The 22,681-nt window shown below is 49.5% G+C and overlaps 40 non-coding genes across 40 annotated transcripts; all 40 read left to right on the top strand.

The window, feature by feature from the left end:
- The first annotated feature begins 219 nt into the window (after nt 1-219).
- On the top strand, nt 220-301 carry Trnas-uga (transfer RNA serine (anticodon UGA)). Its single transcript has one exon. It is a non-coding gene; the product is annotated as a tRNA-Ser (tRNA).
- A 580-nt stretch (nt 302-881) lies between these two features.
- Trnaf-gaa (transfer RNA phenylalanine (anticodon GAA)) lies at nt 882-954 on the top strand. The gene has a single exon. It is a non-coding gene; the product is annotated as a tRNA-Phe (tRNA).
- A 540-nt stretch (nt 955-1,494) lies between these two features.
- Nucleotides 1,495-1,567, top strand: Trnak-uuu (transfer RNA lysine (anticodon UUU)). Its single transcript has one exon. It is a non-coding gene; the product is annotated as a tRNA-Lys (tRNA).
- Nucleotides 1,568-1,705: 138 nt separating this feature from the next.
- Trnas-cga (transfer RNA serine (anticodon CGA)) lies at nt 1,706-1,787 on the top strand. The gene has a single exon. It is a non-coding gene; the product is annotated as a tRNA-Ser (tRNA).
- A 740-nt stretch (nt 1,788-2,527) lies between these two features.
- On the top strand, nt 2,528-2,609 carry Trnas-uga (transfer RNA serine (anticodon UGA)). Its single transcript has one exon. It is a non-coding gene; the product is annotated as a tRNA-Ser (tRNA).
- A 580-nt stretch (nt 2,610-3,189) lies between these two features.
- On the top strand, nt 3,190-3,262 carry Trnaf-gaa (transfer RNA phenylalanine (anticodon GAA)). Its single transcript has one exon. It is a non-coding gene; the product is annotated as a tRNA-Phe (tRNA).
- A 540-nt stretch (nt 3,263-3,802) lies between these two features.
- On the top strand, nt 3,803-3,875 carry Trnak-uuu (transfer RNA lysine (anticodon UUU)). The gene has a single exon. It is a non-coding gene; the product is annotated as a tRNA-Lys (tRNA).
- Nucleotides 3,876-4,013: 138 nt separating this feature from the next.
- On the top strand, nt 4,014-4,095 carry Trnas-cga (transfer RNA serine (anticodon CGA)). The gene has a single exon. It is a non-coding gene; the product is annotated as a tRNA-Ser (tRNA).
- A 740-nt stretch (nt 4,096-4,835) lies between these two features.
- Trnas-uga (transfer RNA serine (anticodon UGA)) lies at nt 4,836-4,917 on the top strand. Its single transcript has one exon. It is a non-coding gene; the product is annotated as a tRNA-Ser (tRNA).
- Nucleotides 4,918-5,497: 580 nt separating this feature from the next.
- Trnaf-gaa (transfer RNA phenylalanine (anticodon GAA)) lies at nt 5,498-5,570 on the top strand. Its single transcript has one exon. It is a non-coding gene; the product is annotated as a tRNA-Phe (tRNA).
- A 540-nt stretch (nt 5,571-6,110) lies between these two features.
- Nucleotides 6,111-6,183, top strand: Trnak-uuu (transfer RNA lysine (anticodon UUU)). The gene has a single exon. It is a non-coding gene; the product is annotated as a tRNA-Lys (tRNA).
- A 138-nt stretch (nt 6,184-6,321) lies between these two features.
- Nucleotides 6,322-6,403, top strand: Trnas-cga (transfer RNA serine (anticodon CGA)). The gene has a single exon. It is a non-coding gene; the product is annotated as a tRNA-Ser (tRNA).
- Nucleotides 6,404-7,143: 740 nt separating this feature from the next.
- Nucleotides 7,144-7,225, top strand: Trnas-uga (transfer RNA serine (anticodon UGA)). Its single transcript has one exon. It is a non-coding gene; the product is annotated as a tRNA-Ser (tRNA).
- A 580-nt stretch (nt 7,226-7,805) lies between these two features.
- Nucleotides 7,806-7,878, top strand: Trnaf-gaa (transfer RNA phenylalanine (anticodon GAA)). The gene has a single exon. It is a non-coding gene; the product is annotated as a tRNA-Phe (tRNA).
- A 540-nt stretch (nt 7,879-8,418) lies between these two features.
- On the top strand, nt 8,419-8,491 carry Trnak-uuu (transfer RNA lysine (anticodon UUU)). Its single transcript has one exon. It is a non-coding gene; the product is annotated as a tRNA-Lys (tRNA).
- Nucleotides 8,492-8,629: 138 nt separating this feature from the next.
- Trnas-cga (transfer RNA serine (anticodon CGA)) lies at nt 8,630-8,711 on the top strand. The gene has a single exon. It is a non-coding gene; the product is annotated as a tRNA-Ser (tRNA).
- Nucleotides 8,712-9,451: 740 nt separating this feature from the next.
- Nucleotides 9,452-9,533, top strand: Trnas-uga (transfer RNA serine (anticodon UGA)). Its single transcript has one exon. It is a non-coding gene; the product is annotated as a tRNA-Ser (tRNA).
- A 580-nt stretch (nt 9,534-10,113) lies between these two features.
- Trnaf-gaa (transfer RNA phenylalanine (anticodon GAA)) lies at nt 10,114-10,186 on the top strand. The gene has a single exon. It is a non-coding gene; the product is annotated as a tRNA-Phe (tRNA).
- Nucleotides 10,187-10,726: 540 nt separating this feature from the next.
- Trnak-uuu (transfer RNA lysine (anticodon UUU)) lies at nt 10,727-10,799 on the top strand. The gene has a single exon. It is a non-coding gene; the product is annotated as a tRNA-Lys (tRNA).
- A 138-nt stretch (nt 10,800-10,937) lies between these two features.
- Nucleotides 10,938-11,019, top strand: Trnas-cga (transfer RNA serine (anticodon CGA)). The gene has a single exon. It is a non-coding gene; the product is annotated as a tRNA-Ser (tRNA).
- Nucleotides 11,020-11,759: 740 nt separating this feature from the next.
- Trnas-uga (transfer RNA serine (anticodon UGA)) lies at nt 11,760-11,841 on the top strand. Its single transcript has one exon. It is a non-coding gene; the product is annotated as a tRNA-Ser (tRNA).
- A 580-nt stretch (nt 11,842-12,421) lies between these two features.
- On the top strand, nt 12,422-12,494 carry Trnaf-gaa (transfer RNA phenylalanine (anticodon GAA)). Its single transcript has one exon. It is a non-coding gene; the product is annotated as a tRNA-Phe (tRNA).
- Nucleotides 12,495-13,034: 540 nt separating this feature from the next.
- Trnak-uuu (transfer RNA lysine (anticodon UUU)) lies at nt 13,035-13,107 on the top strand. Its single transcript has one exon. It is a non-coding gene; the product is annotated as a tRNA-Lys (tRNA).
- A 138-nt stretch (nt 13,108-13,245) lies between these two features.
- Trnas-cga (transfer RNA serine (anticodon CGA)) lies at nt 13,246-13,327 on the top strand. The gene has a single exon. It is a non-coding gene; the product is annotated as a tRNA-Ser (tRNA).
- A 740-nt stretch (nt 13,328-14,067) lies between these two features.
- Trnas-uga (transfer RNA serine (anticodon UGA)) lies at nt 14,068-14,149 on the top strand. Its single transcript has one exon. It is a non-coding gene; the product is annotated as a tRNA-Ser (tRNA).
- Nucleotides 14,150-14,729: 580 nt separating this feature from the next.
- On the top strand, nt 14,730-14,802 carry Trnaf-gaa (transfer RNA phenylalanine (anticodon GAA)). The gene has a single exon. It is a non-coding gene; the product is annotated as a tRNA-Phe (tRNA).
- A 540-nt stretch (nt 14,803-15,342) lies between these two features.
- Nucleotides 15,343-15,415, top strand: Trnak-uuu (transfer RNA lysine (anticodon UUU)). Its single transcript has one exon. It is a non-coding gene; the product is annotated as a tRNA-Lys (tRNA).
- A 138-nt stretch (nt 15,416-15,553) lies between these two features.
- Trnas-cga (transfer RNA serine (anticodon CGA)) lies at nt 15,554-15,635 on the top strand. The gene has a single exon. It is a non-coding gene; the product is annotated as a tRNA-Ser (tRNA).
- A 740-nt stretch (nt 15,636-16,375) lies between these two features.
- Trnas-uga (transfer RNA serine (anticodon UGA)) lies at nt 16,376-16,457 on the top strand. Its single transcript has one exon. It is a non-coding gene; the product is annotated as a tRNA-Ser (tRNA).
- Nucleotides 16,458-17,037: 580 nt separating this feature from the next.
- Trnaf-gaa (transfer RNA phenylalanine (anticodon GAA)) lies at nt 17,038-17,110 on the top strand. The gene has a single exon. It is a non-coding gene; the product is annotated as a tRNA-Phe (tRNA).
- Nucleotides 17,111-17,650: 540 nt separating this feature from the next.
- Trnak-uuu (transfer RNA lysine (anticodon UUU)) lies at nt 17,651-17,723 on the top strand. The gene has a single exon. It is a non-coding gene; the product is annotated as a tRNA-Lys (tRNA).
- A 138-nt stretch (nt 17,724-17,861) lies between these two features.
- Nucleotides 17,862-17,943, top strand: Trnas-cga (transfer RNA serine (anticodon CGA)). The gene has a single exon. It is a non-coding gene; the product is annotated as a tRNA-Ser (tRNA).
- A 740-nt stretch (nt 17,944-18,683) lies between these two features.
- Nucleotides 18,684-18,765, top strand: Trnas-uga (transfer RNA serine (anticodon UGA)). Its single transcript has one exon. It is a non-coding gene; the product is annotated as a tRNA-Ser (tRNA).
- A 580-nt stretch (nt 18,766-19,345) lies between these two features.
- Trnaf-gaa (transfer RNA phenylalanine (anticodon GAA)) lies at nt 19,346-19,418 on the top strand. Its single transcript has one exon. It is a non-coding gene; the product is annotated as a tRNA-Phe (tRNA).
- A 540-nt stretch (nt 19,419-19,958) lies between these two features.
- Nucleotides 19,959-20,031, top strand: Trnak-uuu (transfer RNA lysine (anticodon UUU)). Its single transcript has one exon. It is a non-coding gene; the product is annotated as a tRNA-Lys (tRNA).
- A 138-nt stretch (nt 20,032-20,169) lies between these two features.
- Trnas-cga (transfer RNA serine (anticodon CGA)) lies at nt 20,170-20,251 on the top strand. The gene has a single exon. It is a non-coding gene; the product is annotated as a tRNA-Ser (tRNA).
- Nucleotides 20,252-20,991: 740 nt separating this feature from the next.
- Nucleotides 20,992-21,073, top strand: Trnas-uga (transfer RNA serine (anticodon UGA)). The gene has a single exon. It is a non-coding gene; the product is annotated as a tRNA-Ser (tRNA).
- Nucleotides 21,074-21,653: 580 nt separating this feature from the next.
- Trnaf-gaa (transfer RNA phenylalanine (anticodon GAA)) lies at nt 21,654-21,726 on the top strand. Its single transcript has one exon. It is a non-coding gene; the product is annotated as a tRNA-Phe (tRNA).
- A 540-nt stretch (nt 21,727-22,266) lies between these two features.
- Nucleotides 22,267-22,339, top strand: Trnak-uuu (transfer RNA lysine (anticodon UUU)). Its single transcript has one exon. It is a non-coding gene; the product is annotated as a tRNA-Lys (tRNA).
- Nucleotides 22,340-22,477: 138 nt separating this feature from the next.
- Trnas-cga (transfer RNA serine (anticodon CGA)) lies at nt 22,478-22,559 on the top strand. Its single transcript has one exon. It is a non-coding gene; the product is annotated as a tRNA-Ser (tRNA).
- The last annotated feature ends 122 nt before the right edge of the window (nt 22,560-22,681 follow it).

Here is a 22,681-nt window from a genome sequence, read left to right as displayed (position 1 = left end):
CGATAATGCTCTTGCGTGGGTCCGCATAGCTGAGTCGGTAGAGCGTTAGGTTTTCAACCGAAGGGTCCTGGGTTCAAGTCCCTGTCTGGGCGAAAATTAATACACTTTCGTAACGGCTAATGGAAACCGTACAGGAAAGAGTGAGGCCACGCCGTTTTCTGCCACCAGATTGCTTCTAAAGATGGCGGTTTCAGTTGTCGGGAGTCGCTTCCGCCACCGGCAGTCGTGGCCGAGTGGTTAAGGCGTCTGACTTGAAATCAGATTCCCTCTGGGAGCGTAGGTTCGAGTCCTGCCGACTGCGAAAATTTTCTCGCTCTCAAATGGCGGACGTTCAGCTGCATCCTAGCAGTTGCGTCACTACTAAACACGTGGGTCACCAGCAATGTGCAGTGCTATTTGATCCAGGGCGCAGCGCTACAGTCGCGCCCAGAAGCCGCAGCTCATCTCCGCGTCTCACAGGCGTCCACCAGGTGTTAGTACAAGTGTCGCCTCACTGGGCAGTGCAGATGTGTCCATTTTAGCTTGCAGACGATGACGTGTGAGCTAACGCAAGTCGAATGTTTTACCGTGTGTATCTGCAAGATACTGCCTCTCATACGGTGGAGAGACTCACTCCTTCTTGTGTCTCGTTCTCCGCACACGAGTTGCCCCTGGCATCGATATAGCACGGGTTTTCTAGCGTCAGCGAAGTCAATATTACACGAATCGAGTCGACATGTTTGCTTGTTACGATGACGGAAGAAGAAGAAATGTGTGTGTAACTTCACTGCATCGGCTGCTCGCCTTTCAGCGCCCCTGTGTCTGATCAGACGAAGGTGACTGTGAAATTGGCAACGAGGCAGACGTTAATGAACACATGCAAATGACAACCTTCACCGTCAGCCGAAATAGCTCAGTTGGGAGAGCGTTAGACTGAAGATCTAAAGGTCCCTGGTTCGATCCCGGGTTTCGGCAGGGATTCGTTTTGATGCGACGCCAATGGAATTACTCTGCGTTTGTGATAATGCAACTACCGCTGACAACAAAAATGACTCTCTCCTGTAGCTGTTCTGGTTGTCTAGTGCATGCCATAAGAGGAACTCACTAGACAACTAACTCCCCTAGAAGCAAAAGAATTAAAAATATCCTACCGACTGCATTCCTTTTTCTGTGTCAGGTGGTGAAGAACGTCTTCAACGGAACCGTGAAATGAGCGAAAGCGTGGGAAACATTGCATTCGAAATGCTTGTGAATTTTCCAATTGCCCAGTGAGTGTCGACAAAACACGTAAATTCTCTGCTCCAACGTATGAGACGTAACAACTGGTGCAATTTGTTGTTGCATCATGTGCCAGCAGTCTTCGATAGTGTGTTACGAGCTTAGCGCGATAAGTTTGTAGACAGCATTTAGGCGACGTTTTATTTGTTAACGGCCCCATACAGCGATTGCACAACAGTAAAGGACATGAGTCAATGTATAGTTGTGCGTCGTGGGAGGTTTTGCAGCCTCGTGTGAGCTCGGATAGCTCAGTCGGTAGAGCATTAGGCTTTTAACCTAAGGGCCCCGGTTTCAAGTCCCTGTCCAGGCGGAAATTTTAATACTTTGGTAGCGATTCGTCTGGTAGCGGTGGAGACGCTACAGAAAATAATGCAGCTACGCCGTTTTCTGACACCACAGTGCTTTAAACGGTAGCAGTTGCATGTGTCCGGAGAACACCGCGCTAACGGCAGTCGTGGCCGAGTGGTTAAGGCGTCTGACTCGAAATCAGATTCCCTCTGGGAGCGTAGGTTCGAATCCTACCGTGTGCGTGCGATTTTGCGTAAAGAGGAGCAAACATTTTCGCACACATGTGACATGTGTGGGCGAATGCGGGTGCAAACCAGTGACGCCATTCTCAACAAGACGAAAATTTCCGTTTTAAGAATACTGAGTTTTCGCGACGACCGCTGCTTACTCTGGCTATCGGTTCACCTCACACTGACACTGACGCTGGGACTGCAGAAAGCCGTCGCTGAGATCGTGAGTACACAGATGTGCTCGAAAGTGATGGACAGAGCGAACATCTCATTTTCTTTTTAAGAATCGCAATTTCAATCACTCGAGTGCGGCAAAAGCAGTGGTGCAGCGTTTCTTTTCTTAAGATCTCGCAGCTGCTTGGAGGTATGTCCATCGTTTTAAGACGGCAGAAAACTAGCGTCAGCGGTGCGTCAGTGGGAAGTCTGTGAAGTCGCCATTGGAGCCGTAAGCCAGTAATTACGACATGCGAATCACTCGCACACCACGCAGCTGTACGATAATGCTCTTGCGTGGGTCCGCATAGCTGAGTCGGTAGAGCGTTAGGTTTTCAACCGAAGGGTCCTGGGTTCAAGTCCCTGTCTGGGCGAAAATTAATACACCTGGGTTCAAGTCCCTGTCTGGGCGAAAATTAATACACTTTCGTAACGGCTAATGGAAACCGTACAGGAAAGAGTGAGGCCACGCCGTTTTCTGCCACCAGATTGCTTCTAAAGATGGCGGTTTCAGTTGTCGGGAATCGCTTCCGCCACCGGCAGTCGTGGCCGAGTGGTTAAGGCGTCTGACTTGAAATCAGATTCCCTCTGGGAGCGTAGGTTCGAGTCCTGCCGACTGCGAAAATTTTCTCGCTCTCAAATGGCGGACGTTCAGCTGCATCCTAGCAGTTGCGTCACTACTAAACACGTGGGTCACCAGCAATGTGCAGTGCTATTTGATCCAGGGCGCAGCGCTACAGTCGCGCCCAGAAGCCGCAGCTCATCTCCGCGTCTCACAGGCGTCCACCAGGTGTTAGTACAAGTGTCGCCTCACTGGGCAGTGCAGATGTGTCCATTTTAGCTTGCAGACGATGACGTGTGAGCTAACGCAAGTCGAATGTTTTACCGTGTGTATCTGCAAGATACTGCCTCTCATACGGTGGAGAGACTCACTCCTTCTTGTGTCTCGTTCTCCGCACACGAGTTGCCCCTGGCATCGATATAGCACGGGTTTTCTAGCGTCAGCGAAGTCAATATTACACGAATCGAGTCGACATGTTTGCTTGTTACGATGACGGAAGAAGAAGAAATGTGTGTGTAACTTCACTGCATCGGCTGCTCGCCTTTCAGCGCCCCTGTGTCTTATCAGACGAAGGTGACTGTGAAATTGGCAACGAGGCAGACGTTAATGAACACATGCAAATGACAACCTTCACCGTCAGCCGAAATAGCTCAGTTGGGAGAGCGTTAGACTGAAGATCTAAAGGTCCCTGGTTCGATCCCGGGTTTCGGCACCGATTCGTTTTGATGCGACGCCAATGGAATTACTCTGCGTTTGTGATAATGCAACTACCGCTGACAACAAAAATGACTCTCTCCTGTAGCTGTTCTGGTTGTCTAGTGCATGCCATAAGAGGAACTCACTAGACAACTAACTCCCCTAGAAGCAAAAGAATTAAAAATATCCTACCGACTGCATTCCTTTTTCTGTGTCAGGTGGTGAAGAACGTCTTCAACGGAACCGTGAAATGAGCGAAAGCGTGGGAAACATTGCATTCGAAATGCTTGTGAATTTTCCAATTGCCCAGTGAGTGTCGACAAAACACGTAAATTCTCTGCTCCAACGTATGAGACGTAACAACTGGTGCAATTTGTTGTTGCATCATGTGCCAGCAGTCTTCGATAGTGTGTTACGAGCTTAGCGCGATAAGTTTGTAGACAGCATTTAGGCGACGTTTTATTTGTTAACGGCCCCATACAGCGATTGCACAACAGTAAAGGACATGAGTCAATGTATAGTTGTGCGTCGTGGGAGGTTTTGCAGCCTCGTGTGAGCTCGGATAGCTCAGTCGGTAGAGCATTAGGCTTTTAACCTAAGGGCCCCGGTTTCAAGTCCCTGTCCAGGCGGAAATTTTAATACTTTGGTAGCGATTCGTCTGGTAGCGGTGGAGACGCTACAGAAAATAATGCAGCTACGCCGTTTTCTGACACCACAGTGCTTTAAACGGTAGCAGTTGCATGTGTCCGGAGAACACCGCGCTAACGGCAGTCGTGGCCGAGTGGTTAAGGCGTCTGACTCGAAATCAGATTCCCTCTGGGAGCGTAGGTTCGAATCCTACCGTGTGCGTGCGATTTTGCGTAAAGAGGAGCAAACATTTTCGCACACATGTGACATGTGTGGGCGAATGCGGGTGCAAACCAGTGACGCCATTCTCAACAAGACGAAAATTTCCGTTTTAAGAATACTGAGTTTTCGCGACGACCGCTGCTTACTCTGGCTATCGGTTCACCTCACACTGACACTGACGCTGGGACTGCAGAAAGCCGTCGCTGAGATCGTGAGTACACAGATGTGCTCGAAAGTGATGGACAGAGCGAACATCTCATTTTCTTTTTAAGAATCGCAATTTCAATCACTCGAGTGCGGCAAAAGCAGTGGTGCAGCGTTTCTTTTCTTAAGATCTCGCAGCTGCTTGGAGGTATGTCCATCGTTTTAAGACGGCAGAAAACTAGCGTCAGCGGTGCGTCAGTGGGAAGTCTGTGAAGTCGCCATTGGAGCCGTAAGCCAGTAATTACGACATGCGAATCACTCGCACACCACGCAGCTGTACGATAATGCTCTTGCGTGGGTCCGCATAGCTGAGTCGGTAGAGCGTTAGGTTTTCAACCGAAGGGTCCTGGGTTCAAGTCCCTGTCTGGGCGAAAATTAATACACCTGGGTTCAAGTCCCTGTCTGGGCGAAAATTAATACACTTTCGTAACGGCTAATGGAAACCGTACAGGAAAGAGTGAGGCCACGCCGTTTTCTGCCACCAGATTGCTTCTAAAGATGGCGGTTTCAGTTGTCGGGAGTCGCTTCCGCCACCGGCAGTCGTGGCCGAGTGGTTAAGGCGTCTGACTTGAAATCAGATTCCCTCTGGGAGCGTAGGTTCGAGTCCTGCCGACTGCGAAAATTTTCTCGCTCTCAAATGGCGGACGTTCAGCTGCATCCTAGCAGTTGCGTCACTACTAAACACGTGGGTCACCAGCAATGTGCAGTGCTATTTGATCCAGGGCGCAGCGCTACAGTCGCGCCCAGAAGCCGCAGCTCATCTCCGCGTCTCACAGGCGTCCACCAGGTGTTAGTACAAGTGTCGCCTCACTGGGCAGTGCAGATGTGTCCATTTTAGCTTGCAGACGATGACGTGTGAGCTAACGCAAGTCGAATGTTTTACCGTGTGTATCTGCAAGATACTGCCTCTCATACGGTGGAGAGACTCACTCCTTCTTGTGTCTCGTTCTCCGCACACGAGTTGCCCCTGGCATCGATATAGCACGGGTTTTCTAGCGTCAGCGAAGTCAATATTACACGAATCGAGTCGACATGTTTGCTTGTTACGATGACGGAAGAAGAAGAAATGTGTGTGTAACTTCACTGCATCGGCTGCTCGCCTTTCAGCGCCCCTGTGTCTTATCAGACGAAGGTGACTGTGAAATTGGCAACGAGGCAGACGTTAATGAACACATGCAAATGACAACCTTCACCGTCAGCCGAAATAGCTCAGTTGGGAGAGCGTTAGACTGAAGATCTAAAGGTCCCTGGTTCGATCCCGGGTTTCGGCACCGATTCGTTTTGATGCGACGCCAATGGAATTACTCTGCGTTTGTGATAATGCAACTACCGCTGACAACAAAAATGACTCTCTCCTGTAGCTGTTCTGGTTGTCTAGTGCATGCCATAAGAGGAACTCACTAGACAACTAACTCCCCTAGAAGCAAAAGAATTAAAAATATCCTACCGACTGCATTCCTTTTTCTGTGTCAGGTGGTGAAGAACGTCTTCAACGGAACCGTGAAATGAGCGAAAGCGTGGGAAACATTGCATTCGAAATGCTTGTGAATTTTCCAATTGCCCAGTGAGTGTCGACAAAACACGTAAATTCTCTGCTCCAACGTATGAGACGTAACAACTGGTGCAATTTGTTGTTGCATCATGTGCCAGCAGTCTTCGATAGTGTGTTACGAGCTTAGCGCGATAAGTTTGTAGACAGCATTTAGGCGACGTTTTATTTGTTAACGGCCCCATACAGCGATTGCACAACAGTAAAGGACATGAGTCAATGTATAGTTGTGCGTCGTGGGAGGTTTTGCAGCCTCGTGTGAGCTCGGATAGCTCAGTCGGTAGAGCATTAGGCTTTTAACCTAAGGGCCCCGGTTTCAAGTCCCTGTCCAGGCGGAAATTTTAATACTTTGGTAGCGATTCGTCTGGTAGCGGTGGAGACGCTACAGAAAATAATGCAGCTACGCCGTTTTCTGACACCACAGTGCTTTAAACGGTAGCAGTTGCATGTGTCCGGAGAACACCGCGCTAACGGCAGTCGTGGCCGAGTGCTTAAGGCGTCTGACTCGAAATCAGATTCCCTCTGGGAGCGTAGGTTCGAATCCTACCGTGTGCGTGCGATTTTGCGTAAAGAGGAGCAAACATTTTCGCACACATGTGACATGTGTGGGCGAATGCGGGTGCAAACCAGTGACGCCATTCTCAACAAGACGAAAATTTCCGTTTTAAGAATACTGAGTTTTCGCGACGACCGCTGCTTACTCTGGCTATCGGTTCACCTCACACTGACACTGACGCTGGGACTGCAGAAAGCCGTCGCTGAGATCGTGAGTACACAGATGTGCTCGAAAGTGATGGACAGAGCGAACATCTCATTTTCTTTTTAAGAATCGCAATTTCAATCACTCGAGTGCGGCAAAAGCAGTGGTGCAGCGTTTCTTTTCTTAAGATCTCGCAGCTGCTTGGAGGTATGTCCATCGTTTTAAGACGGCAGAAAACTAGCGTCAGCGGTGCGTCAGTGGGAAGTCTGTGAAGTCGCCATTGGAGCCGTAAGCCAGTAATTACGACATGCGAATCACTCGCACACCACGCAGCTGTACGATAATGCTCTTGCGTGGGTCCGCATAGCTGAGTCGGTAGAGCGTTAGGTTTTCAACCGAAGGGTCCTGGGTTCAAGTCCCTGTCTGGGCGAAAATTAATACACCTGGGTTCAAGTCCCTGTCTGGGCGAAAATTAATACACTTTCGTAACGGCTAATGGAAACCGTACAGGAAAGAGTGAGGCCACGCCGTTTTCTGCCACCAGATTGCTTCTAAAGATGGCGGTTTCAGTTGTCGGGAGTCGCTTCCGCCACCGGCAGTCGTGGCCGAGTGGTTAAGGCGTCTGACTTGAAATCAGATTCCCTCTGGGAGCGTAGGTTCGAGTCCTGCCGACTGCGAAAATTTTCCCGCTCTCAAATGGCGGACGTTCAGCTGCATCCTAGCAGTTGCGTCACTACTAAACACGTGGGTCACCAGCAATGTGCAGTGCTATTTGATCCAGGGCGCAGCGCTACAGTCGCGCCCAGAAGCCGCAGCTCATCTCCGCGTCTCACAGGCGTCCACCAGGTGTTAGTACAAGTGTCGCCTCACTGGGCAGTGCAGATGTGTCCATTTTAGCTTGCAGACGATGACGTGTGAGCTAACGCAAGTCGAATGTTTTACCGTGTGTATCTGCAAGATACTGCCTCTCATACGGTGGAGAGACTCACTCCTTCTTGTGTCTCGTTCTCCGCACACGAGTTGCCCCTGGCATCGATATAGCACGGGTTTTCTAGCGTCAGCGAAGTCAATATTACACGAATCGAGTCGACATGTTTGCTTGTTACGATGACGGAAGAAGAAGAAATGTGTGTGTAACTTCACTGCATCGGCTGCTCGCCTTTCAGCGCCCCTGTGTCTGATCAGACGAAGGTGACTGTGAAATTGGCAACGAGGCAGAGGTTAATGAACACATGCAAATGACAACCTTCACCGTCAGCCGAAATAGCTCAGTTGGGAGAGCGTTAGACTGAAGATCTAAAGGTCCCTGGTTCGATCCCGGGTTTCGGCACCGATTCGTTTTGATGCGACGCCAATGGAATTACTCTGCGTTTGTGATAATGCAACTACCGCTGACAACAAAAATGACTCTCTCCTGTAGCTGTTCTGGTTGTCTAGTGCATGCCATAAGAGGAACTCACTAGACAACTAACTCCCCTAGAAGCAAAAGAATTAAAAATATCCTACCGACTGCATTCCTTTTTCTGTGTCAGGTGGTGAAGAACGTCTTCAACGGAACCGTGAAATGAGCGAAAGCGTGGGAAACATTGCATTCGAAATGCTTGTGAATTTTCCAATTGCCCAGTGAGTGTCGACAAAACACGTAAATTCTCTGCTCCAACGTATGAGACGTAACAACTGGTGCAATTTGTTGTTGCATCATGTGCCAGCAGTCTTCGATAGTGTGTTACGAGCTTAGCGCGATAAGTTTGTAGATAGCATTTAGGCGACGTTTTATTTGTTAACGGCCCCATACAGCGATTGCACAACAGTAAAGGACATGAGTCAATGTATAGTTGTGCGTCGTGGGAGGTTTTGCAGCCTCGTGTGAGCTCGGATAGCTCAGTCGGTAGAGCATTAGGCTTTTAACCTAAGGGCCCCGGTTTCAAGTCCCTGTCCAGGCGGAAATTTTAATACTTTGGTAGCGATTCGTCTGGTAGCGGTGGAGACGCTACAGAAAATAATGCAGCTACGCCGTTTTCTGACACCACAGTGCTTTAAACGGTAGCAGTTGCATGTGTCCGGAGAACACCGCGCTAACGGCAGTCGTGGCCGAGTGGTTAAGGCGTCTGACTCGAAATCAGATTCCCTCTGGGAGCGTAGGTTCGAATCCTACCGTGTGCGTGCGATTTTGCGTAAAGAGGAGCAAACATTTTCGCACACATGTGACATGTGTGGGCGAATGCGGGTGCAAACCAGTGACGCCATTCTCAACAAGACGAAAATTTCCGTTTTAAGAATACTGAGTTTTCGCGACGACCGCTGCTTACTCTGGCTATCGGTTCACCTCACACTGACACTGACGCTGGGACTGCAGAAAGCCGTCGCTGAGATCGTGAGTACACAGATGTGCTCGAAAGTGATGGACAGAGCGAACATCTCATTTTCTTTTTAAGAATCGCAATTTCAATCACTCGAGTGCGGCAAAAGCAGTGGTGCAGCGTTTCTTTTCTTAAGATCTCGCAGCTGCTTGGAGGTATGTCCATCGTTTTAAGACGGCAGAAAACTAGCGTCAGCGGTGCGTCAGTGGGAAGTCTGTGAAGTCGCCATTGGAGCCGTAAGCCAGTAATTACGACATGCGAATCACTCGCACACCACGCAGCTGTACGATAATGCTCTTGCGTGGGTCCGCATAGCTGAGTCGGTAGAGCGTTAGGTTTTCAACCGAAGGGTCCTGGGTTCAAGTCCCTGTCTGGGCGAAAATTAATACACCTGGGTTCAAGTCCCTGTCTGGGCGAAAATTAATACACTTTCGTAACGGCTAATGGAAACCGTACAGGAAAGAGTGAGGCCACGCCGTTTTCTGCCACCAGATTGCTTCTAAAGATGGCGGTTTCAGTTGTCGGGAGTCGCTTCCGCCACCGGCAGTCGTGGCCGAGTGGTTAAGGCGTCTGACTTGAAATCAGATTCCCTCTGGGAGCGTAGGTTCGAGTCCTGCCGACTGCGAAAATTTTCTCGCTCTCAAATGGCGGACGTTCAGCTGCATCCTAGCAGTTGCGTCACTACTAAACACGTGGGTCACCAGCAATGTGCAGTGCTATTTGATCCAGGGCGCAGCGCTACAGTCGCGCCCAGAAGCCGCAGCTCATCTCCGCGTCTCACAGGCGTCCACCAGGTGTTAGTACAAGTGTCGCCTCACTGGGCAGTGCAGATGTGTCCATTTTAGCTTGCAGACGATGACGTGTGAGCTAACGCAAGTCGAATGTTTTACCGTGTGTATCTGCAAGATACTGCCTCTCATACGGTGGAGAGACTCACTCCTTCTTGTGTCTCGTTCTCCGCACACGAGTTGCCCCTGGCATCGATATAGCACGGGTTTTCTAGCGTCAGCGAAGTCAATATTACACGAATCGAGTCGACATGTTTGCTTGTTACGATGACGGAAGAAGAAGAAATGTGTGTGTAACTTCACTGCATCGGCTGCTCGCCTTTCAGCGCCCCTGTGTCTTATCAGACGAAGGTGACTGTGAAATTGGCAACGAGGCAGACGTTAATGAACACATGCAAATGACAACCTTCACCGTCAGCCGAAATAGCTCAGTTGGGAGAGCGTTAGACTGAAGATCTAAAGGTCCCTGGTTCGATCCCGGGTTTCGGCACCGATTCGTTTTGATGCGACGCCAATGGAATTACTCTGCGTTTGTGATAATGCAACTACCGCTGACAACAAAAATGACTCTCTCCTGTAGCTGTTCTGGTTGTCTAGTGCATGCCATAAGAGGAACTCACTAGACAACTAACTCCCCTAGAAGCAAAAGAATTAAAAATATCCTACCGACTGCATTCCTTTTTCTGTGTCAGGTGGTGAAGAACGTCTTCAACGGAACCGTGAAATGAGCGAAAGCGTGGGAAACATTGCATTCGAAATGCTTGTGAATTTTCCAATTGCCCAGTGAGTGTCGACAAAACACGTAAATTCTCTGCTCCAACGTATGAGACGTAACAACTGGTGCAATTTGTTGTTGCATCATGTGCCAGCAGTCTTCGATAGTGTGTTACGAGCTTAGCGCGATAAGTTTGTAGACAGCATTTAGGCGACGTTTTATTTGTTAACGGCCCCATACAGCGATTGCACAACAGTAAAGGACATGAGTCAATGTATAGTTGTGCGTCGTGGGAGGTTTTGCAGCCTCGTGTGAGCTCGGATAGCTCAGTCGGTAGAGCATTAGGCTTTTAACCTAAGGGCCCCGGTTTCAAGTCCCTGTCCAGGCGGAAATTTTAATACTTTGGTAGCGATTCGTCTGGTAGCGGTGGAGACGCTACAGAAAATAATGCAGCTACGCCGTTTTCTGACACCACAGTGCTTTAAACGGTAGCAGTTGCATGTGTCCGGAGAACACCGCGCTAACGGCAGTCGTGGCCGAGTGGTTAAGGCGTCTGACTCGAAATCAGATTCCCTCTGGGAGCGTAGGTTCGAATCCTACCGTGTGCGTGCGATTTCGCGTAAAGAGGAGCAAACATTTTCGCACACATGTGACATGTGTGGGCGAATGCGGGTGCAAACCAGTGACGCCATTCTCAACAAGACGAAAATTTCCGTTTTAAGAATACTGAGTTTTCGCGACGACCGCTGCTTACTCTGGCTATCGGTTCACCTCACACTGACACTGACGCTGGGACTGCAGAAAGCCGTCGCTGAGATCGTGAGTACACAGATGTGCTCGAAAGTGATGGACAGAGCGAACATCTCATTTTCTTTTTAAGAATCGCAATTTCAATCACTCGAGTGCGGCAAAAGCAGTGGTGCAGCGTTTCTTTTCTTAAGATCTCGCAGCTGCTTGGAGGTATGTCCATCGTTTTAAGACGGCAGAAAACTAGCGTCAGCGGTGCGTCAGTGGGAAGTCTGTGAAGTCGCCATTGGAGCCGTAAGCCAGTAATTACGACATGCGAATCACTCGCACACCACGCAGCTGTACGATAATGCTCTTGCGTGGGTCCGCATAGCTGAGTCGGTAGAGCGTTAGGTTTTCAACCGAAGGGTCCTGGGTTCAAGTCCCTGTCTGGGCGAAAATTAATACACCTGGGTTCAAGTCCCTGTCTGGGCGAAAATTAATACACTTTCGTAACGGCTAATGGAAACCGTACAGGAAAGAGTGAGGCCACGCCGTTTTCTGCCACCAGATTGCTTCTAAAGATGGCGGTTTCAGTTGTCGGGAGTCGCTTCCGCCACCGGCAGTCGTGGCCGAGTGGTTAAGGCGTCTGACTTGAAATCAGATTCCCTCTGGGAGCGTAGGTTCGAGTCCTGCCGACTGCGAAAATTTTCTCGCTCTCAAATGGCGGACGTTCAGCTGCATCCTAGCAGTTGCGTCACTACTAAACACGTGGGTCACCAGCAATGTGCAGTGCTATTTGATCCAGGGCGCAGCGCTACAGTCGCGCCCAGAAGCCGCAGCTCATCTCCGCGTCTCACAGGCGTCCACCAGGTGTTAGTACAAGTGTCGCCTCACTGGGCAGTGCAGATGTGTCCATTTTAGCTTGCAGACGATGACGTGTGAGCTAACGCAAGTCGAATGTTTTACCGTGTGTATCTGCAAGATACTGCCTCTCATACGGTGGAGAGACTCACTCCTTCTTGTGTCTCGTTCTCCGCACACGAGTTGCCCCTGGCATCGATATAGCACGGGTTTTCTAGCGTCAGCGAAGTCAATATTACACGAATCGAGTCGACATGTTTGCTTGTTACGATGACGGAAGAAGAAGAAATGTGTGTGTAACTTCACTGCATCGGCTGCTCGCCTTTCAGCGCCCCTGTGTCTTATCAGACGAAGGTGACTGTGAAATTGGCAACGAGGCAGACGTTAATGAACACATGCAAATGACAACCTTCACCGTCAGCCGAAATAGCTCAGTTGGGAGAGCGTTAGACTGAAGATCTAAAGGTCCCTGGTTCGATCCCGGGTTTCGGCACCGATTCGTTTTGATGCGACGCCAATGGAATTACTCTGCGTTTGTGATAATGCAACTACCGCTGACAACAAAAATGACTCTCTCCTGTAGCTGTTCTGGTTGTCTAGTGCATGCCATAAGAGGAACTCACTAGACAACTAACTCCCCTAGAAGCAAAAGAATTAAAAATATCCTACCGACTGCATTCCTTTTTCTGTGTCAGGTGGTGAAGAACGTCTTCAACGGAACCGTGAAATGAGCGAAAGCGTGGGAAACATTGCATTCGAAATGCTTGTGAATTTTCCAATTGCCCAGTGAGTGTCGACAAAACACGTAAATTCTCTGCTCCAACGTATGAGACGTAACAACTGGTGCAATTTGTTGTTGCATCATGTGCCAGCAGTCTTCGATAGTGTGTTACGAGCTTAGCGCGATAAGTTTGTAGACAGCATTTAGGCGACGTTTTATTTGTTAACGGCCCCATACAGCGATTGCACAACAGTAAAGGACATGAGTCAATGTATAGTTGTGCGTCGTGGGAGGTTTTGCAGCCTCGTGTGAGCTCGGATAGCTCAGTCGGTAGAGCATTAGGCTTTTAACCTAAGGGCCCCGGTTTCAAGTCCCTGTCCAGGTGGAAATTTTAATACTTTGGTAGCGATTCGTCTGGTAGCGGTGGAGACGCTACAGAAAATAATGCAGCTACGCCGTTTTCTGACACCACAGTGCTTTAAACGGTAGCAGTTGCATGTGTCCGGAGAACACCGCGCTAACGGCAGTCGTGGCCGAGTGGTTAAGGCGTCTGACTCGAAATCAGATTCCCTCTGGGAGCGTAGGTTCGAATCCTACCGTGTGCGTGCGATTTTGCGTAAAGAGGAGCAAACATTTTCGCACACATGTGACATGTGTGGGCGAATGCGGGTGCAAACCAGTGACGCCATTCTCAACAAGACGAAAATTTCCGTTTTAAGAATACTGAGTTTTCGCGACGACCGCTGCTTACTCTGGCTATCGGTTCACCTCACACTGACACTGACGCTGGGACTGCAGAAAGCCGTCGCTGAGATCGTGAGTACACAGATGTGCTCGAAAGTGATGGACAGAGCGAACATCTCATTTTCTTTTTAAGAATCGCAATTTCAATCACTCGAGTGCGGCAAAAGCAGTGGTGCAGCGTTTCTTTTCTTAAGATCTCGCAGCTGCTTGGAGGTATGTCCATCGTTTTAAGACGGCAGAAAACTAGCGTCAGCGGTGCGTCAGTGGGAAGTCTGTGAAGTCGCCATTGGAGCCGTAAGCCAGTAATTACGACATGCGAATCACTCGCACACCACGCAGCTGTACGATAATGCTCTTGCGTGGGTCCGCATAGCTGAGTCGGTAGAGCGTTAGGTTTTCAACCGAAGGGTCCTGGGTTCAAGTCCCTGTCTGGGCGAAAATTAATACACCTGGGTTCAAGTCCCTGTCTGGGCGAAAATTAATACACTTTCGTAACGGCTAATGGAAACCGTACAGGAAAGAGTGAGGCCACGCCGTTTTCTGCCACCAGATTGCTTCTAAAGATGGCGGTTTCAGTTGTCGGGAGTCGCTTCCGCCACCGGCAGTCGTGGCCGAGTGGTTAAGGCGTCTGACTTGAAATCAGATTCCCTCTGGGAGCGTAGGTTCGAGTCCTGCCGACTGCGAAAATTTTCTCGCTCTCAAATGGCGGACGTTCAGCTGCATCCTAGCAGTTGCGTCACTACTAAACACGTGGGTCACCAGCAATGTGCAGTGCTATTTGATCCAGGGCGCAGCGCTACAGTCGCGCCCAGAAGCCGCAGCTCATCTCCGCGTCTCACAGGCGTCCACCAGGTGTTAGTACAAGTGTCGCCTCACTGGGCAGTGCAGATGTGTCCATTTTAGCTTGCAGACGATGACGTGTGAGCTAACGCAAGTCGAATGTTTTACCGTGAGTATCTGCAAGATACTGCCTCTCATACGGTGGAGAGACTCACTCCTTCTTGTGTCTCGTTCTCCGCACACGAGTTGCCCCTGGCATCGATATAGCACGGGTTTTCTAGCGTCAGCGAAGTCAATATTACACGAATCGAGTCGACATGTTTGCTTGTTACGATGACGGAAGAAGAAGAAATGTGTGTGTAACTTCACTGCATCGGCTGCTCGCCTTTCAGCGCCCCTGTGTCTGATCAGACGAAGGTGACTGTGAAATTGGCAACGAGGCAGACGTTAATGAACACATGCAAATGACAACCTTCACCGTCAGCCGAAATAGCTCAGTTGGGAGAGCGTTAGACTGAAGATCTAAAGGTCCCTGGTTCGATCCCGGGTTTCGGCACCGATTCGTTTTGATGCGACGCCAATGGAATTACTCTGCGTTTGTGATAATGCAACTACCGCTGACAACAAAAATGACTCTCTCCTGTAGCTGTTCTGGTTGTCTAGTGCATGCCATAAGAGGAACTCACTAGACAACTAACTCCCCTAGAAGCAAAAGAATTAAAAATATCCTACCGACTGCATTCCTTTTTCTGTGTCAGGTGGTGAAGAACGTCTTCAACGGAACCGTGAAATGAGCGAAAGCGTGGGAAACATTGCATTCGAAATGCTTGTGAATTTTCCAATTGCCCAGTGAGTGTCGACAAAACACGTAAATTCTCTGCTCCAACGTATGAGACGTAACAACTGGTGCAATTTGTTGTTGCATCATGTGCCAGCAGTCTTCGATAGTGTGTTACGAGCTTAGCGCGATAAGTTTGTAGATAGCATTTAGGCGACGTTTTATTTGTTAACGGCCCCATACAGCGATTGCACAACAGTAAAGGACATGAGTCAATGTATAGTTGTGCGTCGTGGGAGGTTTTGCAGCCTCGTGTGAGCTCGGATAGCTCAGTCGGTAGAGCATTAGGCTTTTAACCTAAGGGCCCCGGTTTCAAGTCCCTGTCCAGGCGGAAATTTTAATACTTTGGTAGCGATTCGTCTGGTAGCGGTGGAGACGCTACAGAAAATAATGCAGCTACGCCGTTTTCTGACACCACAGTGCTTTAAACGGTAGCAGTTGCATGTGTCCGGAGAACACCGCGCTAACGGCAGTCGTGGCCGAGTGGTTAAGGCGTCTGACTCGAAATCAGATTCCCTCTGGGAGCGTAGGTTCGAATCCTACCGTGTGCGTGCGATTTTGCGTAAAGAGGAGCAAACATTTTCGCACACATGTGACATGTGTGGGCGAATGCGGGTGCAAACCAGTGACGCCATTCTCAACAAGACGAAAATTTCCGTTTTAAGAATACTGAGTTTTCGCGACGACCGCTGCTTACTCTGGCTATCGGTTCACCTCACACTGACACTGACGCTGGGACTGCAGAAAGCCGTCGCTGAGATCGTGAGTACACAGATGTGCTCGAAAGTGATGGACAGAGCGAACATCTCATTTTCTTTTTAAGAATCGCAATTTCAATCACTCGAGTGCGGCAAAAGCAGTGGTGCAGCGTTTCTTTTCTTAAGATCTCGCAGCTGCTTGGAGGTATGTCCATCGTTTTAAGACGGCAGAAAACTAGCGTCAGCGGTGCGTCAGTGGGAAGTCTGTGAAGTCGCCATTGGAGCCGTAAGCCAGTAATTACGACATGCGAATCACTCGCACACCACGCAGCTGTACGATAATGCTCTTGCGTGGGTCCGCATAGCTGAGTCGGTAGAGCGTTAGGTTTTCAACCGAAGGGTCCTGGGTTCAAGTCCCTGTCTGGGCGAAAATTAATACACCTGGGTTCAAGTCCCTGTCTGGGCGAAAATTAATACACTTTCGTAACGGCTAATGGAAACCGTACAGGAAAGAGTGAGGCCACGCCGTTTTCTGCCACCAGATTGCTTCTAAAGATGGCGGTTTCAGTTGTCGGGAGTCGCTTCCGCCACCGGCAGTCGTGGCCGAGTGGTTAAGGCGTCTGACTTGAAATCAGATTCCCTCTGGGAGCGTAGGTTCGAGTCCTGCCGACTGCGAAAATTTTCTCGCTCTCAAATGGCGGACGTTCAGCTGCATCCTAGCAGTTGCGTCACTACTAAACACGTGGGTCACCAGCAATGTGCAGTGCTATTTGATCCAGGGCGCAGCGCTACAGTCGCGCCCAGAAGCCGCAGCTCATCTCCGCGTCTCACAGGCGTCCACCAGGTGTTAGTACAAGTGTCGCCTCACTGGGCAGTGCAGATGTGTCCATTTTAGCTTGCAGACGATGACGTGTGAGCTAACGCAAGTCGAATGTTTTACCGTGTGTATCTGCAAGATACTGCCTCTCATACGGTGGAGAGACTCACTCCTTCTTGTGTCTCGTTCTCCGCACACGAGTTGCCCCTGGCATCGATATAGCACGGGTTTTCTAGCGTCAGCGAAGTCAATATTACACGAATCGAGTCGACATGTTTGCTTGTTACGATGACGGAAGAAGAAGAAATGTGTGTGTAACTTCACTGCATCGGCTGCTCGCCTTTCAGCGCCCCTGTGTCTTATCAGACGAAGGTGACTGTGAAATTGGCAACGAGGCAGACGTTAATGAACACATGCAAATGACAACCTTCACCGTCAGCCGAAATAGCTCAGTTGGGAGAGCGTTAGACTGAAGATCTAAAGGTCCCTGGTTCGATCCCGGGTTTCGGCACCGATTCGTTTTGATGCGACGCCAATGGAATTACTCTGCGTTTGTGATAATGCAACTACCGCTGACAACAAAAATGACTCTCTCCTGTAGCTGTTCTGGTTGTCTAGTGCATGCCATAAGAGGAACTCACTAGACAACTAACTCCCCTAGAAGCAAAAGAATTAAAAATATCCTACCGACTGCATTCCTTTTTCTGTGTCAGGTGGTGAAGAACGTCTTCAACGGAACCGTGAAATGAGCGAAAGCGTGGGAAACATTGCATTCGAAATGCTTGTGAATTTTCCAATTGCCCAGTGAGTGTCGACAAAACACGTAAATTCTCTGCTCCAACGTATGAGACGTAACAACTGGTGCAATTTGTTGTTGCATCATGTGCCAGCAGTCTTCGATAGTGTGTTACGAGCTTAGCGCGATAAGTTTGTAGATAGCATTTAGGCGACGTTTTATTTGTTAACGGCCCCATACAGCGATTGCACAACAGTAAAGGACATGAGTCAATGTATAGTTGTGCGTCGTGGGAGGTTTTGCAGCCTCGTGTGAGCTCGGATAGCTCAGTCGGTAGAGCATTAGGCTTTTAACCTAAGGGCCCCGGTTTCAAGTCCCTGTCCAGGCGGAAATTTTAATACTTTGGTAGCGATTCGTCTGGTAGCGGTGGAGACGCTACAGAAAATAATGCAGCTACGCCGTTTTCTGACACCACAGTGCTTTAAACGGTAGCAGTTGCATGTGTCCGGAGAACACCGCGCTAACGGCAGTCGTGGCCGAGTGGTTAAGGCGTCTGACTCGAAATCAGATTCCCTCTGGGAGCGTAGGTTCGAATCCTACCGTGTGCGTGCGATTTTGCGTAAAGAGGAGCAAACATTTTCGCACACATGTGACATGTGTGGGCGAATGCGGGTGCAAACCAGTGACGCCATTCTCAACAAGACGAAAATTTCCGTTTTAAGAATACTGAGTTTTCGCGACGACCGCTGCTTACTCTGGCTATCGGTTCACCTCACACTGACACTGACGCTGGGACTGCAGAAAGCCGTCGCTGAGATCGTGAGTACACAGATGTGCTCGAAAGTGATGGACAGAGCGAACATCTCATTTTCTTTTTAAGAATCGCAATTTCAATCACTCGAGTGCGGCAAAAGCAGTGGTGCAGCGTTTCTTTTCTTAAGATCTCGCAGCTGCTTGGAGGTATGTCCATCGTTTTAAGACGGCAGAAAACTAGCGTCAGCGGTGCGTCAGTGGGAAGTCTGTGAAGTCGCCATTGGAGCCGTAAGCCAGTAATTACGACATGCGAATCACTCGCACACCACGCAGCTGTACGATAATGCTCTTGCGTGGGTCCGCATAGCTGAGTCGGTAGAGCGTTAGGTTTTCAACCGAAGGGTCCTGGGTTCAAGTCCCTGTCTGGGCGAAAATTAATACACCTGGGTTCAAGTCCCTGTCTGGGCGAAAATTAATACACTTTCGTAACGGCTAATGGAAACCGTACAGGAAAGAGTGAGGCCACGCCGTTTTCTGCCACCAGATTGCTTCTAAAGATGGCGGTTTCAGTTGTCGGGAGTCGCTTCCGCCACCGGCAGTCGTGGCCGAGTGGTTAAGGCGTCTGACTTGAAATCAGATTCCCTCTGGGAGCGTAGGTTCGAGTCCTGCCGACTGCGAAAATTTTCTCGCTCTCAAATGGCGGACGTTCAGCTGCATCCTAGCAGTTGCGTCACTACTAAACACGTGGGTCACCAGCAATGTGCAGTGCTATTTGATCCAGGGCGCAGCGCTACAGTCGCGCCCAGAAGCCGCAGCTCATCTCCGCGTCTCACAGGCGTCCACCAGGTGTTAGTACAAGTGTCGCCTCACTGGGCAGTGCAGATGTGTCCATTTTAGCTTGCAGACGATGACGTGTGAGCTAACGCAAGTCGAATGTTTTACCGTGTGTATCTGCAAGATACTGCCTCTCATACGGTGGAGAGACTCACTCCTTCTTGTGTCTCGTTCTCCGCACACGAGTTGCCCCTGGCATCGATATAGCACGGGTTTTCTAGCGTCAGCGAAGTCAATATTACACGAATCGAGTCGACATGTTTGCTTGTTACGATGACGGAAGAAGAAGAAATGTGTGTGTAACTTCACTGCATCGGCTGCTCGCCTTTCAGCGCCCCTGTGTCTTATCAGACGAAGGTGACTGTGAAATTGGCAACGAGGCAGACGTTAATGAACACATGCAAATGACAACCTTCACCGTCAGCCGAAATAGCTCAGTTGGGAGAGCGTTAGACTGAAGATCTAAAGGTCCCTGGTTCGATCCCGGGTTTCGGCACCGATTTGTTTTGATGCGACGCCAATGGAATTACTCTGCGTTTGTGATAATGCAACTACCGCTGACAACAAAAATGACTCTCTCCTGTAGCTGTTCTGGTTGTCTAGTGCATGCCATAAGAGGAACTCACTAGACAACTAACTCCCCTAGAAGCAAAAGAATTAAAAATATCCTACCGACTGCATTCCTTTTTCTGTGTCAGGTGGTGAAGAACGTCTTCAACGGAACCGTGAAATGAGCGAAAGCGTGGGAAACATTGCATTCGAAATGCTTGTGAATTTTCCAATTGCCCAGTGAGTGTCGACAAAACACGTAAATTCTCTGCTCCAACGTATGAGACGTAACAACTGGTGCAATTTGTTGTTGCATCATGTGCCAGCAGTCTTCGATAGTGTGTTACGAGCTTAGCGCGATAAGTTTGTAGATAGCATTTAGGCGACGTTTTATTTGTTAACGGCCCCATACAGCGATTGCACAACAGTAAAGGACATGAGTCAATGTATAGTTGTGCGTCGTGGGAGGTTTTGCAGCCTCGTGTGAGCTCGGATAGCTCAGTCGGTAGAGCATTAGGCTTTTAACCTAAGGGCCCCGGTTTCAAGTCCCTGTCCAGGCGGAAATTTTAATACTTTGGTAGCGATTCGTCTGGTAGCGGTGGAGACGCTACAGAAAATAATGCAGCTACGCCGTTTTCTGACACCACAGTGCTTTAAACGGTAGCAGTTGCATGTGTCCGGAGAACACCGCGCTAACGGCAGTCGTGGCCGAGTGGTTAAGGCGTCTGACTCGAAATCAGATTCCCTCTGGGAGCGTAGGTTCGAATCCTACCGTGTGCGTGCGATTTTGCGTAAAGAGGAGCAAACATTTTCGCACACATGTGACATGTGTGGGCGAATGCGGGTGCAAACCAGTGACGCCATTCTCAACAAGACGAAAATTTCCGTTTTAAGAATACTGAGTTTTCGCGACGACCGCTGCTTACTCTGGCTATCGGTTCACCTCACACTGACACTGACGCTGGGACTGCAGAAAGCCGTCGCTGAGATCGTGAGTACACAGATGTGCTCGAAAGTGATGGACAGAGCGAACATCTCATTTTCTTTTTAAGAATTGCAATTTCAATCACTCGAGTGCGGCAAAAGCAGTGGTGCAGCGTTTCTTTTCTTAAGATCTCGCAGCTGCTTGGAGGTATGTCCATCGTTTTAAGACGGCAGAAAACTAGCGTCAGCGGTGCGTCAGTGGGAAGTCTGTGAAGTCGCCATTGGAGCCGTAAGCCAGTAATTACGACATGCGAATCACTCGCACACCACGCAGCTGTACGATAATGCTCTTGCGTGGGTCCGCATAGCTGAGTCGGTAGAGCGTTAGGTTTTCAACCGAAGGGTCCTGGGTTCAAGTCCCTGTCTGGGCGAAAATTAATACACCTGGGTTCAAGTCCCTGTCTGGGCGAAAATTAATACACTTTCGTAACGGCTAATGGAAACCGTACAGGAAAGAGTGAGGCCACGCCGTTTTCTGCCACCAGATTGCTTCTAAAGATGGCGGTTTCAGTTGTCGGGAGTCGCTTCCGCCACCGGCAGTCGTGGCCGAGTGGTTAAGGCGTCTGACTTGAAATCAGATTCCCTCTGGGAGCGTAGGTTCGAGTCCTGCCGACTGCGAAAATTTTCTCGCTCTCAAATGGCGGACGTTCAGCTGCATCCTAGCAGTTGCGTCACTACTAAACACGTGGGTCACCAGCAATGTGCAGTGCTATTTGATCCAGGGCGCAGCGCTACAGTCGCGCCCAGAAGCCGCAGCTCATCTCCGCGTCTCACAGGCGTCCACCAGGTGTTAGTACAAGTGTCGCCTCACTGGGCAGTGCAGATGTGTCCATTTTAGCTTGCAGACGATGACGTGTGAGCTAACGCAAGTCGAATGTTTTACCGTGTGTATCTGCAAGATACTGCCTCTCATACGGTGGAGAGACTCACTCCTTCTTGTGTCTCGTTCTCCGCACACGAGTTGCCCCTGGCATCGATATAGCACGGGTTTTCTAGCGTCAGCGAAGTCAATATTACACGAATCGAGTCGACATGTTTGCTTGTTACGATGACGGAAGAAGAAGAAATGTGTGTGTAACTTCACTGCATCGGCTGCTCGCCTTTCAGCGCCCCTGTGTCTTATCAGACGAAGGTGACTGTGAAATTGGCAACGAGGCAGACGTTAATGAACACATGCAAATGACAACCTTCACCGTCAGCCGAAATAGCTCAGTTGGGAGAGCGTTAGACTGAAGATCTAAAGGTCCCTGGTTCGATCCCGGGTTTCGGCACCGATTTGTTTTGATGCGACGCCAATGGAATTACTCTGCGTTTGTGATAATGCAACTACCGCTGACAACAAAAATGACTCTCTCCTGTAGCTGTTCTGGTTGTCTAGTGCATGCCATAAGAGGAACTCACTAGACAACTAACTCCCCTAGAAGCAAAAGAATTAAAAATATCCTACCGACTGCATTCCTTTTTCTGTGTCAGGTGGTGAAGAACGTCTTCAACGGAACCGTGAAATGAGCGAAAGCGTGGGAAACATTGCATTCGAAATGCTTGTGAATTTTCCAATTGCCCAGTGAGTGTCGACAAAACACGTAAATTCTCTGCTCCAACGTATGAGACGTAACAACTGGTGCAATTTGTTGTTGCATCATGTGCCAGCAGTCTTCGATAGTGTGTTACGAGCTTAGCGCGATAAGTTTGTAGATAGCATTTAGGCGACGTTTTATTTGTTAACGGCCCCATACAGCGATTGCACAACAGTAAAGGACATGAGTCAATGTATAGTTGTGCGTCGTGGGAGGTTTTGCAGCCTCGTGTGAGCTCGGATAGCTCAGTCGGTAGAGCATTAGGCTTTTAACCTAAGGGCCCCGGTTTCAAGTCCCTGTCCAGGCGGAAATTTTAATACTTTGGTAGCGATTCGTCTGGTAGCGGTGGAGACGCTACAGAAAATAATGCAGCTACGCCGTTTTCTGACACCACAGTGCTTTAAACGGTAGCAGTTGCATGTGTCCGGAGAACACCGCGCTAACGGCAGTCGTGGCCGAGTGGTTAAGGCGTCTGACTCGAAATCAGATTCCCTCTGGGAGCGTAGGTTCGAATCCTACCGTGTGCGTGCGATTTTGCGTAAAGAGGAGCAAACATTTTCGCACACATGTGACATGTGTGGGCGAATGCGGGTGCAAACCAGTGACGCCATTCTCAACAAGACGAAAATTTCCGTTTTAAGAATACTGA

Source organism: Schistocerca serialis, chromosome 4, assembly GCF_023864345.2.
Source record: "Schistocerca serialis cubense isolate TAMUIC-IGC-003099 chromosome 4, iqSchSeri2.2, whole genome shotgun sequence".
Taxonomy (NCBI): domain Eukaryota; kingdom Metazoa; phylum Arthropoda; class Insecta; order Orthoptera; family Acrididae; genus Schistocerca; species Schistocerca serialis.
The sequence above is the reverse complement of the archived record's forward strand: the minus strand, read 5'-3'. Positions and strand labels throughout refer to the sequence as shown.